This window comes from Canis aureus, chromosome 15, assembly GCF_053574225.1.
Source record: "Canis aureus isolate CA01 chromosome 15, VMU_Caureus_v.1.0, whole genome shotgun sequence".
Classification (NCBI taxonomy): domain Eukaryota; kingdom Metazoa; phylum Chordata; class Mammalia; order Carnivora; family Canidae; genus Canis; species Canis aureus.
Window position 1 is genome coordinate 13,797,720 of NC_135625.1, and position 13,151 is coordinate 13,810,870.

Below are 13,151 nucleotides of genomic sequence, written 5' to 3' on the forward strand. Positions count from 1 at the left end.
CACCTGAATGCAATATCTTGTTTCTTCTAGCATTTCTTGCAGAAGAATGTATGTATAGCCATCTTTAGAAAAACAGACCAACACATAAGCAACACATATTGTTTAAAACTAATGATGTCGTGTTGACATACCTCCACTGAGAGATGTGGTCTATATTCTACTCCCTGCTTGCAAACCTGGGTGGACTTTTGTGACAAGCTGACCAGAGCAACCAGTGGAATGTAGCAGAGTGGTGATGCATGGCTCCTAGAGCCTGGCAGTAAGTGTCCATATGGCTTCTACCTAGGTATCTTTCCCCTGGAAGGCTTGCTCTAGGAATGGAAAGACCACCTGTGGTCATATTCTGGCTGACAGGTCCCCCTAAACCTTCAGTTGACCATTGATCTATAAGACATGTGAGAGAGTAAGCTTTCAGATGTTTCTAGGCCTGGATTTGGGAGTTCACCTGTGTTCCAAACACCATGGAACAGCAGTTAAACAGTCTTACAGGTCTTTTCTGAACTCATGATGATTGGAAACAGAGATAATCATTACTGTTTAAAGCCTCTAAATTATGGGGTAATGTGTTGCACAGCAGTAGACATGCCTCCATGTGGCTCTTGTAGTGGGGTTTGAGTTGAAGACAGTGCCCATGCTCTTCAAGCTACCACCATACTTGTCCCTCTTCCCCCCCCACCCCAACCCCCACAAATCCAGCCCTACTTCTTGCTTCAATGACAAGGTTTAGGAGATTTGATGTCCATGCCGGCACCAGTGTCAGGGAGGAAGACTGAGTTGGGATTGGGAAAAATGTGCTCAGAGTGATGATAATTCTTGCAGTAATTTCTACAAGTATGGTGCCTTCTGTAGTGAAGGAGAAATGCTAGATCTGGCTACACTTTGAGTTTGCTCTATATGTAATTTCATTATAAAATTTGATTTTTTTTTTTTGCTTAGATTGCTAATGGTTAAAATAAAGTTTTTTAAATTATAAATGATGTAAAGCTATCATTTCATTATTAGAATGCATTAACAAAGCTTAAATATTAAATTACCACTGCCATCTTAAGATTTTTGAAACACCCACTTTTAATATGTTAATGCTTATAATAGATGTTTATTTGAAGTTATTGACATATTTTTTCACATAAGATGTTCTGGACAATTAAAAGGAGTGTATTTCTAAAATGAACGGTTAATGAAGCTGTGCTCATACTGTTTAACCATATCTGGTTGGCACTGGATTATTGGATTTAGAGTCTGTAAGTAATTTTCATTAAAGAGTCAACAAGCTAACCCTTTACTGTCCCAACTGAATGTAGTATTTCTGCTGTCTTGTGCATTCTTTGCATCCATCTCTAGAGAAAATGCCAAATCCTTTATACATAGGTAACAAATTGAAGAAAATCTTACATTAATAACTTGGGATTCAGAGGTAATGTTTTATCAGTGACAGTGATTTATGATCTTACTTTCCAACCAGGTATGCTTATAGAGATAAGAAGTATTTAAACTCCAGCATTATTTTAAAACCGGAGTTTGGAAGGAAATATTTAGCCTCAAGAGTTTTTGTCAGTATCAATAGAGTAATACTGTGGGAAGTGCTCTATAAATTAAAAATTTCAGTGATGGGGATTCATTATCCTGTCCAGATGGCTTATACTTTAAAGGTCTTTCAGCAACATACCCTACAATACATATTCTAATACAGCATGGTCGAAATTAAAAGCAACTACTTAAAAAAAAAAAAAAGCAACTACTCATATGAAAATTTTGTGCAACATGTCTTCACTGCTCTATTTAAAAAAGTTATTTCCAGTGACCTGGACAGGTGAGCCCTCTTGGCTCTTCTCTGGCCTATCTCCTGTGATCCATCCCTCCCTATGAGGATGCACCCTGGTGGGCCAAAGTGTGAGTATTTTGGTTTGAATTTCATCCTACCAAAAGTGGTGGGGTACAACCCATTTACACATGCTGATCCAGGTATTTTTAAAACACTTACTATTCATTACTCTGTCTGCTTGGAACATTCAGTATTGAAAATCTTAAACCAATTCTTTTTTTTTTTTTTTTCTTAAACCAATTCTATCTTGTCTGTGAAGTCGTCCCTTGCCTTAGCACCATCCAGTCCATTTCAGTTTCAAGTAAGCTACCTGTAGCTCCATTCCAATGTTACAGAATTGAGTGCATAGCTCTACTACAACTGTGTGGTGATTCCCTCTGTATCGGTTTCTGAATGCACTGAAGGCAGAGACTAGGTCTTCTGGTAATGATATTCCTTGGTACAGGACTGGGCAAATATTGAGAAACTCGAACTTTTGGATTGAACCTTGAATAAGAATGATATTGGCAGTTTTATGGACAAGACTCTGACCAGAACAGAGTAAAAAATACCTGAAGGTACAATTTTATGTTTTTTTCTCGGAGTTTTTATCCAAATTCCAGTGAGTTAACACAGTGAAAAAATGTTTCAGGTTTAGAATTTAGTGATTTATCATTTATATATAACACCTGGTGCTCATAAGTGCCCCACTTAATCCCCATCACCCACTTAACTTATCCCCTCACCCAAAACCTGCTGATAACCATCAGTTTGTTTACTATAGTTAATAGTTGGTCTTCTGGTTTGTCTTTTTTTCCCCTCCCATGTTCATTTTGTTTCATAAATTCATATATGAGTGAAATCATATGGTATTTGTCTTTCTCTGACTGATTTATTTCTGTTAGCATAAAACTCTAGCTCCATCCACATCATTGCAAATAGCACACTTTTATTCTTTCTATGGATGAGTAATATTCCATTGTGTGTATGTATATATGTGTGTATATTTTAAAGAGTGATTAGCTTGGAGAGGAGAAGGTAGAGGGTTGACCAGTATATGAGGCTAGAGAGGCAGAAGGGGGCCTTTAAATCCAACTTTATCTCTTAATTGCATTTATGAGGATTTCTCTGAGCAGAGTAGACTTTTCTCTGCCCTCTGAACCTTTTCTCCATTTTAAATTATCCTACACAAATCTGTCCCATGAGCTCTTAAGTTTTTCAAACTATCCAGTACAAATTTTTGTATACCATCTGGTATTATAGTCATTTGCAGATACAACTCATTATCCCCATTGAAAAGTTAATTGTTTAAGGCACACTTTTTTTATTTCTCTCTGGTTTCTGGTCCCAGAAATGCTTATGATTCTAGTTTAGCACAGGGGATACTCAATCAGGATAAATGAAGAACTATATTTTAATGAAAGGACATAGTGTTACTCTATAGACTTCTTCAAAACTGGCTTTAAGAAGATCAGACATCAAGAAAAGACAGTGGTATATATATTACATGTCGAACATTATTTTTACTTTTCATTTCTGTGAATATAATTAGAAGTGAGGTTATTTATAGTTAAATGTGTGCATAAAACTAATACTAGTAAGAAAATAATGCCCAATTTCCTTGTGCTGTGAAGAGTAAGTCTTTAGATGTTTGCTTTTATGAAATTTTTTGTTTCCTTTTTGGTTCAACAAAAATTTTTTTCAAGTCATAAACATTCTAAGCTTTCTGGAAACAAAATCAGTGAAATACAAGCTGTTAGACCATGACTTATTGTAGTAATTATTTTCTAAAACTGTAAAACATAGAGGCACTAGGCTTGAGAGCAGGGACATCTTTTATATCTTTCTGTCCCAGAGCCTGGCATGTTCCCTACACAGAATAATGTACTCTTTGTTTGAACATAACTGAGACACGTAAAAGAATATGAAAGAAATCAACATGTACATACGTAGACACACAGTCTTAGATTCATTGAAAGACGTTCACATTACTGTAAAAAGAAAATACTTGATAACTTACAGAAAGGAAATAAATGGGAAAAAACAAATCAGGTTCCTATTATGTAAAAGATACTATAGAAGATACTGAGAAAATGAAATTCTTCACAAATTGCCTTTAATGAAAAAATGACTTATGTATAGGAAAGTAGTATATCTTGATGCTTGTATTTCCATTCTACACTAGTTGACGTACTTTTGCTAGATCTTTTTTTTCTTCACCATCTATAGCTAAGTAGCTGACAGCTGTTCTTGTCCAATCAAATGCCTCTCCTGGGACATTGAAGCTTAATTGTTAGAAGATTAAAACACTCGCTATTAACGCACCCTACTGAAGTGCCCATATAAGTTTGCATGATGGTCCCAGCTACAGAGAACTACAGCTTCATATCTGGTCCAAGTATGGTTATTAAGTCTTGGTTCCTGAGTGTGATCTGTCCTTTCAATTACAGCTATAATAAAAGACAGTTTCTTGTTTTATACTTTGCTTCTTAAGACTTTTTTTAATCTTTTAAAAATCCCACTTTAAACAACTAATTATTCATAATTAGTACTAAAGAAGATCAGAGGAAGGGGATGTTGCTCTTGGCTGGAGTGCACTAAGAAAAAAAAAATTCCCCAAGAAGAAATGTTTCCTGAAGGATGGGTAGAAATGAATGATGTTAAATGAGGAAGAACATTCAGTGATGGGGAAGCATGGTATCAAATACTGGAAGCTGATGAATGTACTATAATGGGGAGAAATGAATAGAAGTAAATCATTTTATGTTGTAAATATAAGAGTGAAAAACTAGATTGAGAGTATATTAAGATACTGATGTTGGACTTAAAAATTTAGGACCTTAAAAATAATACATGCATTGTATATAAAATATCCAAAGATGCTAAGTTCAGGTTAGATTGCAAAAGAAAGAGTTCTACTTGAGAAAACATTACCTTAATTACAAATTAATAAAAAGAATGATCATACAATTTTTGTTTTTTTCCTGCTTTTGAGTTTAGTTTAAAATTACAGATAACAAAATTCAAAAAATATTTAGAATGTAGAAAAATTTTCTGTGTGTCTCTTATGAATAAATAAATAAGATCTTTAAGAAAAACAAAAACAAACAAAAAAAGGGATGCCTGGCTGGCTCAGTGGCTGAGCGTCTACCTTTGGCTCAGGGCATGATCCCAGAGTCCCAGGATCGAATCCCACATCAGGCTCCCTGCCTGGAGCCTGCTTCTCCCTCAGCCTGTGTCTCTGCCTCTCTCTCTATATGTCTCTCATGAATAAATAAAGTCTTAAAAAAAAACAAAACAAAACAATAGAATGTAAAAAATGGCATGCAATTCTATTCATCCTGAGTATAGAGAGTAAGAAAAAAAATTTTTTCTAAGACACAGAATAGCAAAAAGAGGCTTTTTAAAATACATTTTTGAGATCTCTTAGTAGGATTTGTGAAAAATGAAAACGAAGTCAAAGTTACAGAATCTACGAAGAGATAGTTTTTTGATAATTGAAAGAAATTAAAGTAGAATTTCTAAACAAAAAAAAATGCAGAAAGGAATTTTATCATAGACAAGTAGATCAGTATTGACATACAATCCATATAATTCAGGATCCAAAATTAGATTGAGTCTAAAATCACCACTGTAATTTCTATGTTAATTAAATTAACAAGGTAAATTATAGAGCATCATTTTATTGTTACTGTTGATGAAAAGTAAACGCTGCTATCAATCGTCTAAATGTAATTTTGGCTCTATGACTTGGGCAAAACATCTGGAATTTGACAGAAACTTCTTTATTCATTATCTTTACAAAGTTCCACTCAGTAGATAGTCACACTTTTATTTAGAAAATTTATTCTGTAGATATCTTTACAACTTTTTACCTACTGACCACTGGATTTGATGAATAATATGAAAATAAATAACAGCACGTTGACATAGCATACCATAAATACCTGTGCTGTCCAAAAGGATAGCCGTTAGCCATGTGTTGTTACTGATCTCTTGTAATGTGGTTAGTTGGAATTCACATGTGCTCTAAGTGTAAAATACCCATTGATTTTTTTTTTTTGAAGAGTAGGTAGGAAAAATAAATTTTGTATATACTCAGGATAAAACATATGTGGCTGGAAAAATGTGTTACTAAATTTCACTTCTCTCTTTTTATTATTTATTGTGGTTACTAGAAATTTAAAACTACGTGCAGCATGCCTTATATATCTTACAGGACTGATGTAGAGCTTGAAGCAGTGAAATTTCAACTAGGGAGAGAAAGCCTTCTCTCTAGGTTCTCAAATACCCTGTAGCCTAATTGTGTGAGTAAATTGGTTAATTGTAACCAATGATCATCATAGCTTCTGGTTAGCTTGTCTGGAAGTGCTTCTTTCTGATGGCTGTTGGTTTACCCAAGGCTTAGCAATGGAAAGGGGGTGGCTCAAAGAAAATTGGGGAACCGTTACCAGACTAAGGATTTGCAGTCTCCATCTCCGTATAGACTCTATAGGGAGATTTGTTTCCTTGGGCAATGGCACTCCAGAGTGGCTGCCCAGCGTCTGTGAGGCCCCTACAGAAGGGCACGCAAGAGACCTGCCTTCACCCCTGAGATCAGTTGAATAATGTTCTTGCTCCCAGCATTGTCTGGCTTTTGGTTAAAAATGCCTCTTTTTCAGTGACAGGTTTGTTTTAACTCAAATACCTAAGATGTCTTTTTACTGCAAAGGATCAGGTGTTTGTTTTGTTTTGTTTTTTAGCTGGTTGTTTTCAGTATATTTTCTCAGGGGATGGCCTAAAATTTCCCGTTTCACTGTATGTAGAGAAAACACTATATATTTTTTTTGAATACGTAGGACTTTGCATGTATCACTAATCAAATTTACCAGATTGTTTTCTAATATGCTCTGCCTGTCAACTTTCTTGGTAATTCTTTTATACCCCACAGTGAAAATGACCCATTGTACAATATGTTGATGGTATTAGTTGAATTAGTTAGGCTTATCATCTCACATACTTGAAAGTATAATAATCAGGAGAATGTTATTTAACATGCAGCATTTCCATCTGGTGTAAATCGGTAATAATTGGGTATTCCAGTCCAGTAAGAGCATGCGTCCTGTTGCCTGTACGTCTAAAAGCAAAGCAATGTATTTGTAAGCTCCTCAGTTATTCATTACAGTTGAACATTTTCCAAAGAATTGTTTAAAGAATAAGCCAATGTATCGTATTTTAACTTTTACTCAGCTTTTTATTATTTTTTTCATCACATACAACCACACAGTGTAAAAGTCGATAAGTCCTTGCTCTGAAGGACTCTCTTTTTTAGGTTCCATGGTTGGAGTGACTAAACTGTTTAGGAAAGCAAGTAGTATGCATAGCCAAAAATTCAAATTTTAGGTAGAGCTAATATGCCATTAAATATAAAATTAGGAATAAAGATAAGTACTGTAACAAATAATTGTGAAATATTGTGCCTAAGGTGTGATGTTCCTAAATTCATTGGAGACTCTTAAGCTGCTCTTGATTTTAAAGGAGAAAATGTCATCTTTTCACTTACCTTTACTAATTTATCTTTCCCATTCTAACTTATGTTACATAAAACGATTATGAGTGCTTCACTTTGTTGCAGGGCAAAGAATGGCAATATGATAGAATCATTTTGTAAGACTCTTGATGAACTCTAAGAAATCAGACAACTGTTATAATGCCAACTTAGTCTCCATTGACAGTCCCAGATGTACTCAGTTGATAAGATTCTTCTGTGAAAAATTAAATTTCTTTTATCCTAAATCCTACATCTTCAAGATTTATGTATTGATGGGAAAAACTTGAAGTACAGAATTAGAAATCTATGAAAACTGCCGACTTTAACTAGGTCTGTTCCAAAGACTCCAGAAGTCTGATGCAATGATATCAGGCTAACATCAAGGTCCTTGTTCCTAGAATGTGATCCCCCCCCCCTTTTAGCAAGTTTTCTTCTTTAATTTTGACTCTTTCCCAATATAAGCAACCTGTCAATACAATGTGACAAGGACACATTGCCAAGACATGCTTTAGTGTTTCCTGAGTTTGTTAATTCTCATAACAGCATTATGAAATAGATGCCATATTTATCTCATCTTCTCAGACGAGGAAAAGAGGCTCACAAAATTGTCCACATTACATAAGCAGCACATGGGGAGGTCAGCCCCAAACTAACCCATCTAACCCAATCTGGGCTGCTCCTTTCCTGCTTGTTCATGGATAAACCTTGAATACACCTTGCATTTTTTCTTGATGCCCCTTGCCCTTTGCCCCTCCAGCATTTTACCGAAACTATGTACCTTTCAAAATCTGATTTTTATTTTTATCAACTCAGCCTCATTCTTTTTGACTTCATTTTGACATTTGATACAATGTCTCCTCCTCACCTTTTATATCAGCATGGTCTATTCTTTCCTTATTATTTCTTTTATCTCTTATTTACTGGTTTCAACTACAGTATTTCTTGAAATTTTGTCTTTAATCCTTCTTCTTGGTCATCCATCTTAATGGCTACAGGTCTTGTTGCTATCATAATTTTAATCAAAATTAAATTTTTTAAATCATGAGTGTTGAATTCTCCCTATATATCTTGCTCTGATATTTTGATTTGTCAAATGTTTACTTTCACTGGGGTTATTCATTCATCTATTCTATTCATTTCAAAGCTTACCTAAAATCACAGTTTAACAATAGATAAAGCAATAGTTTTAGCACCTTGTTAGATGAGAGGCCTCAAACAACTCTTCATATTATAACTGCCTTCTTAAAATAAGAGCAACAAACAGCAAATTTCTCCTCTTTTCTCTATGTACTTGTAAGATCAAGATAGGCCTAGAAATCTAGACATTTCCCACATTCCTCCCTCTTCCTTTTAGGTTCTTGTGCCCCCTCACCCTCTGTATTCCTTCTTCCTCCCTCCACTGTTCTTTCCTTTAAGTCTCCAGAAGTCTATCCATTGTCCTTAATTTTATCCCCTTCTTTTTCATGGTTCTCAGCAAGCACTCTTCTCTATTCAAGTGTTAGAAAATTGTGATGGCAAAAATGAAAACCATTATCCTCAGCTAGGTGGACTCTGTCCTCCTCTGTTTCCCCTATCATCTTCCTCTTCTTCAAATTGTTGAATTGTCTACCATAATTGTTTAACCCTTAGTGTAATAGTACATTTTATCTTGCTGACTTGCACGAGACAACATTATTTTTCTTTCCCGTTCCCCATACAGTGCAACCATGCAAAGCATGCAATAGACATTCAGGTAAACAATCAGTTGGATTGATTCTTGGTCATAAGAATACATATTCATATTTCTCAGAAAATTAAACGACGACTTAGCTCCTCTTCTATGTGACACAGCAAAAATTTTTATCTAAGTTTGTTACTGCATTGTTACATAATAACTCTTAAAAGTACTTCCACTAATTCTGTTGACAGGAATAATTTTCTAAAAATTAAAAATGAATTTTTAGAATTATTCAGGGACTAGAGAAGAAAGTATCTATATACAAAGTTCATTTCTTATTGTAAATGAAAAAAATCTACACATGATCTTTCCCATTGAACCAAACTTTTATGAAGGTCATTACTTGAGACTTTTCATTTGTTTGTGACTTTACTACCAATTATTTACCATTTAATAAGCATGCTGTCCCAGTGTACCAGGTTTTTCACCCTTCATCTACCTTTGATTGCTACTGGGGGCTTATTGTGACATAGCTACAGTGACTAATTCATATAACTCTATTATTCATACTAAGTTGTTTTTCTTTTTGTCTTTAGATAGATAATTTAAGACAAAAGGTAGCTTTATGCTTTCCTCCAGATGCATATCCTGTGGTCCATCCAAAGATGGTTTTGATTGTATAAGTGCATTTACTGAATAAAACCTTAGCCTGACAGTGAAAGGGTATTTTTACCATGTGCAAGAGGCCATTTGTCAAAACTGACCTTTTATGTGAAACAGCTACAATTATTAGTTGATTCAAGTGTCAAAGCTCTGTCGTAAGATAAGGAAGTCTGCTAGGAAATTTTTTCTCGTTTGATAATGGGTTTCAGAAAGAGTTATAGATGGATTTGATGTTTCTGTCTAAGGTTGAAAACTTAGCCTGAAACGTGCCCAGAACAATTTAGATGACCACATTTTGTTGAACTGAGTTATGTATCACAATTTTGGTTTCCTTGTAGATCATTCATAAAATCATAATAACTCTGAACAGTATCTTATTTTCATTTATCTTTTCTTAATGCTAGCCCAGGCTAGGAACAACAAAACCTTTATAAAACAAATGAATTTCCCTACATGGTGTATTGTAGGATTTATATATAAATAAGTAGTGGATGACATTAGAAGCTTTTTATTTAAAAATAGCGGTTATATAGCACAAATGCTTTAATAACAGTGTATGACCAATTAAAATAAAGTGTCATTGTTTTGTAAACAAAAGGTAAAAGACACACAACAAACACTTAGCATGAGGGACGCCTGGGTGGCTCAGCGGTTGAACACCTGCTTTCAACCCAGGACGTGATCCTGGAGACCCGGGATCAATCCCACATCGGGCTCCCTGCATGGAGCCTGCTTCTCTCTCTGCCTGTGTCTCTGCCTTTTTCTCTGTGTCTTCTCTCATGAATAAATAAATAAAATCTTAAAAAAAAACAACTTAGCATGACAGGTACAGACTCTACTAAAAAGCAGGATCGGGAAAACTTTCAATGGGATGAACAGGATAAGTTTCTCAATGCAAAACACTATACACCTGCCTGTACATATGAACACAATACTTATTTTAAATGTGGAAGGTATGCCAAAATTGTTAGGGCTTGCAGATTTCATAGAAATAATTAAAACATAATGGTACAGAAGAGAAGTGCCAAAGGAAAATACCCCAGAAATGTTTTTGATTGAAAATAGAAAGTATAAAAATAACACACTTAACTGCAAAAGATATGACAGTAAGAAAATAATGAAGCTGAAGAAAAGAGATTTTTTAAAAGGCAAAGAAAGACATTTAACATTAAAATCATGGAGTGTGATAGGCCTCAAGCCTACTTCCATGATAAAAACATCCTGGCAAGAAACTAATGTGCCTTGTAATAGCTAGAGCAGCATTAAGTCAGCCATATGGAGAGCTAAAAATAAGCTTCTTGTTAAATCCATCTTTGGTGGTGGAGATGTCACCTTGAAGGATAGGAAAGCAGAAACATGAACTTTATAGAAGAAACATATTAATTACGGGTTTATCTACATTAGAGGAACAAGGGCTATGGAAATTAATAAATAGGAACAACATCAGTGTGAATATATGTATGTGTCAAAAAATTCTTGATCCAATCTTCTTCCTTCAAAGTTTTCATTTTCCTCGAATACATCCTCCTACACCCCTGCTCCCCAACCCATGTGTCCACATGCACAGATATATACGTCACTTTGAATGGTACTCTGGAGCCATGAAAATTGGTGTGTAAACTGCAAAATAGCCTTACTAATCAATGGGGAAAGTTATGATTCTTCCATGGCCTTTACAAACTTTAGTCTAAATAAGAAATGCTCCCATACTGTTATTTATAAGTACAAGAAAATGATAAATAATAAAACATCTTTTTAATTCACTGTCATTAAGCATATTGAGAACTGAGAACTAACGTGTTTTTGTTTTTGCTTTCTTTTTAACAACAAACTACAATGAATACTGAACGTTATTTGGATGGTGACATTTATCTCTTCATACAGAGGAGCTGATGAAATCTTCCGGGTCCTACATATATTTTCTGTGGGCCCTACATCTGCCTTCCTCAGAATCAGGATTGCTAAGGGAGGAATATTTAAGGGAGGTATTGCTGCATTTAAGGTTGAATGGGACGGCCAACTCTCTGTAAAGGACCCTCCAAGAATAATTTTGAGTAGCACTTGTGTTTTCCTCATTGTGGACCTTATGAATGGAGCAAGTATCTCTTCTGTGCCTACGCTAATTGTCATGCTCGTTTGTGAGTTTGGATCAGTTTTCATCATTTTCTCCTTTGTGCCTTCACTGTTGTGGAACACTACTGAGTTCCTTGAATGTGACGTTTTTATCCACTTCTCTTCCTTTGAGACATCTTCATCCTGTCCTCATTTATGTCAGTGATTTCACCTTCACAGAGTTTCTTTGGCTCTATAGCCAGAGACTCTGAACGAGCAACCAAGACCATTTCTCATGGTCAATTCCTTCTGTGTCTGCATTTACATTTCACTGAAACTCCTAGTGTTACTTCTTGTTTTCTTTACTCCATTTCCATCTTTATCAGCTGAATTGTCCTTTGAATTGTCCACATTTGTAAAAATGTTACTTAGATTGGATACCAGGAGACAAAGAGGCAACACAACTACATGCTTTACTGTCTGTGCATGAACTGAGTAACCGATGCATGGGGATGAATTGTCACAAACTTGAAATAGTTGTGATAGAGCACTGATCATGATGAACTATTGCTTCCTTTATCGTGAGCTGTCATTTACATAGAGGTTTGTAGACGGAAGAGCTAGCTGCTAAGATGGTACAGTGCAAGTACTCATAATTAATATAATGTAACTGAAATTTGAACTATTGTAGGAGTGATGGTGTTATTTTAGTTAAACCATCGTAACTGAAACCAAGCACATTAGGGCCAAGCAAAGTCAGCCTTGTATGTGTGTGTTTATGTATTAAATTCTGTATGCTGTGCTGTACTGTTTGATGCAGATATGTTTTTGCTATTATATATGCCTGAAATGTTGTCTCTCTCAGGATGTGACCTAAGGTCAGCATAATTATTTTAAGAGGTAACTAGAAATACCTCTGAAGCAAATTTTGAAATCTCGACACTGCTTAAGGTGTTATGGTTTTTACAACTTTGTATTTTGTAACAGTCTGAAGGTAATTTATGCTTTCATTCCCAATATTACCTTTCACTGGAAAGGAGGATGTTGGAATTTGGGGGCTGGGCTTGAAAGAATCATTTGACCCTAACATTTTTTTGAGAGATACAGTTAATACATATAACACTGTAAATTTAAGGTGTACAGTGCATTATTTTGAATATATTCATACTACCAGAGCATTAGCTAACACCTCTATCATGTCATATAATTATTTCTTTGTCTTGGTGAGAACAATTAAGTCTCTTAGAAACTTTGGTATGTATAATACAGTATTGTTGATGATAAGTACTATGCTGTGTGCTAAATCCCCAGAACTTCCTCACCTACTGGTTGCACATTGTACCCTTAAACAACATCTTTCCAATTCCCCACCCCCAGCTCCTGGTCACCACCGCTGTGCTCTGAGTTGTGCTGTAATGCCTCAAATTAGGCTGTAACTTTAAATGACC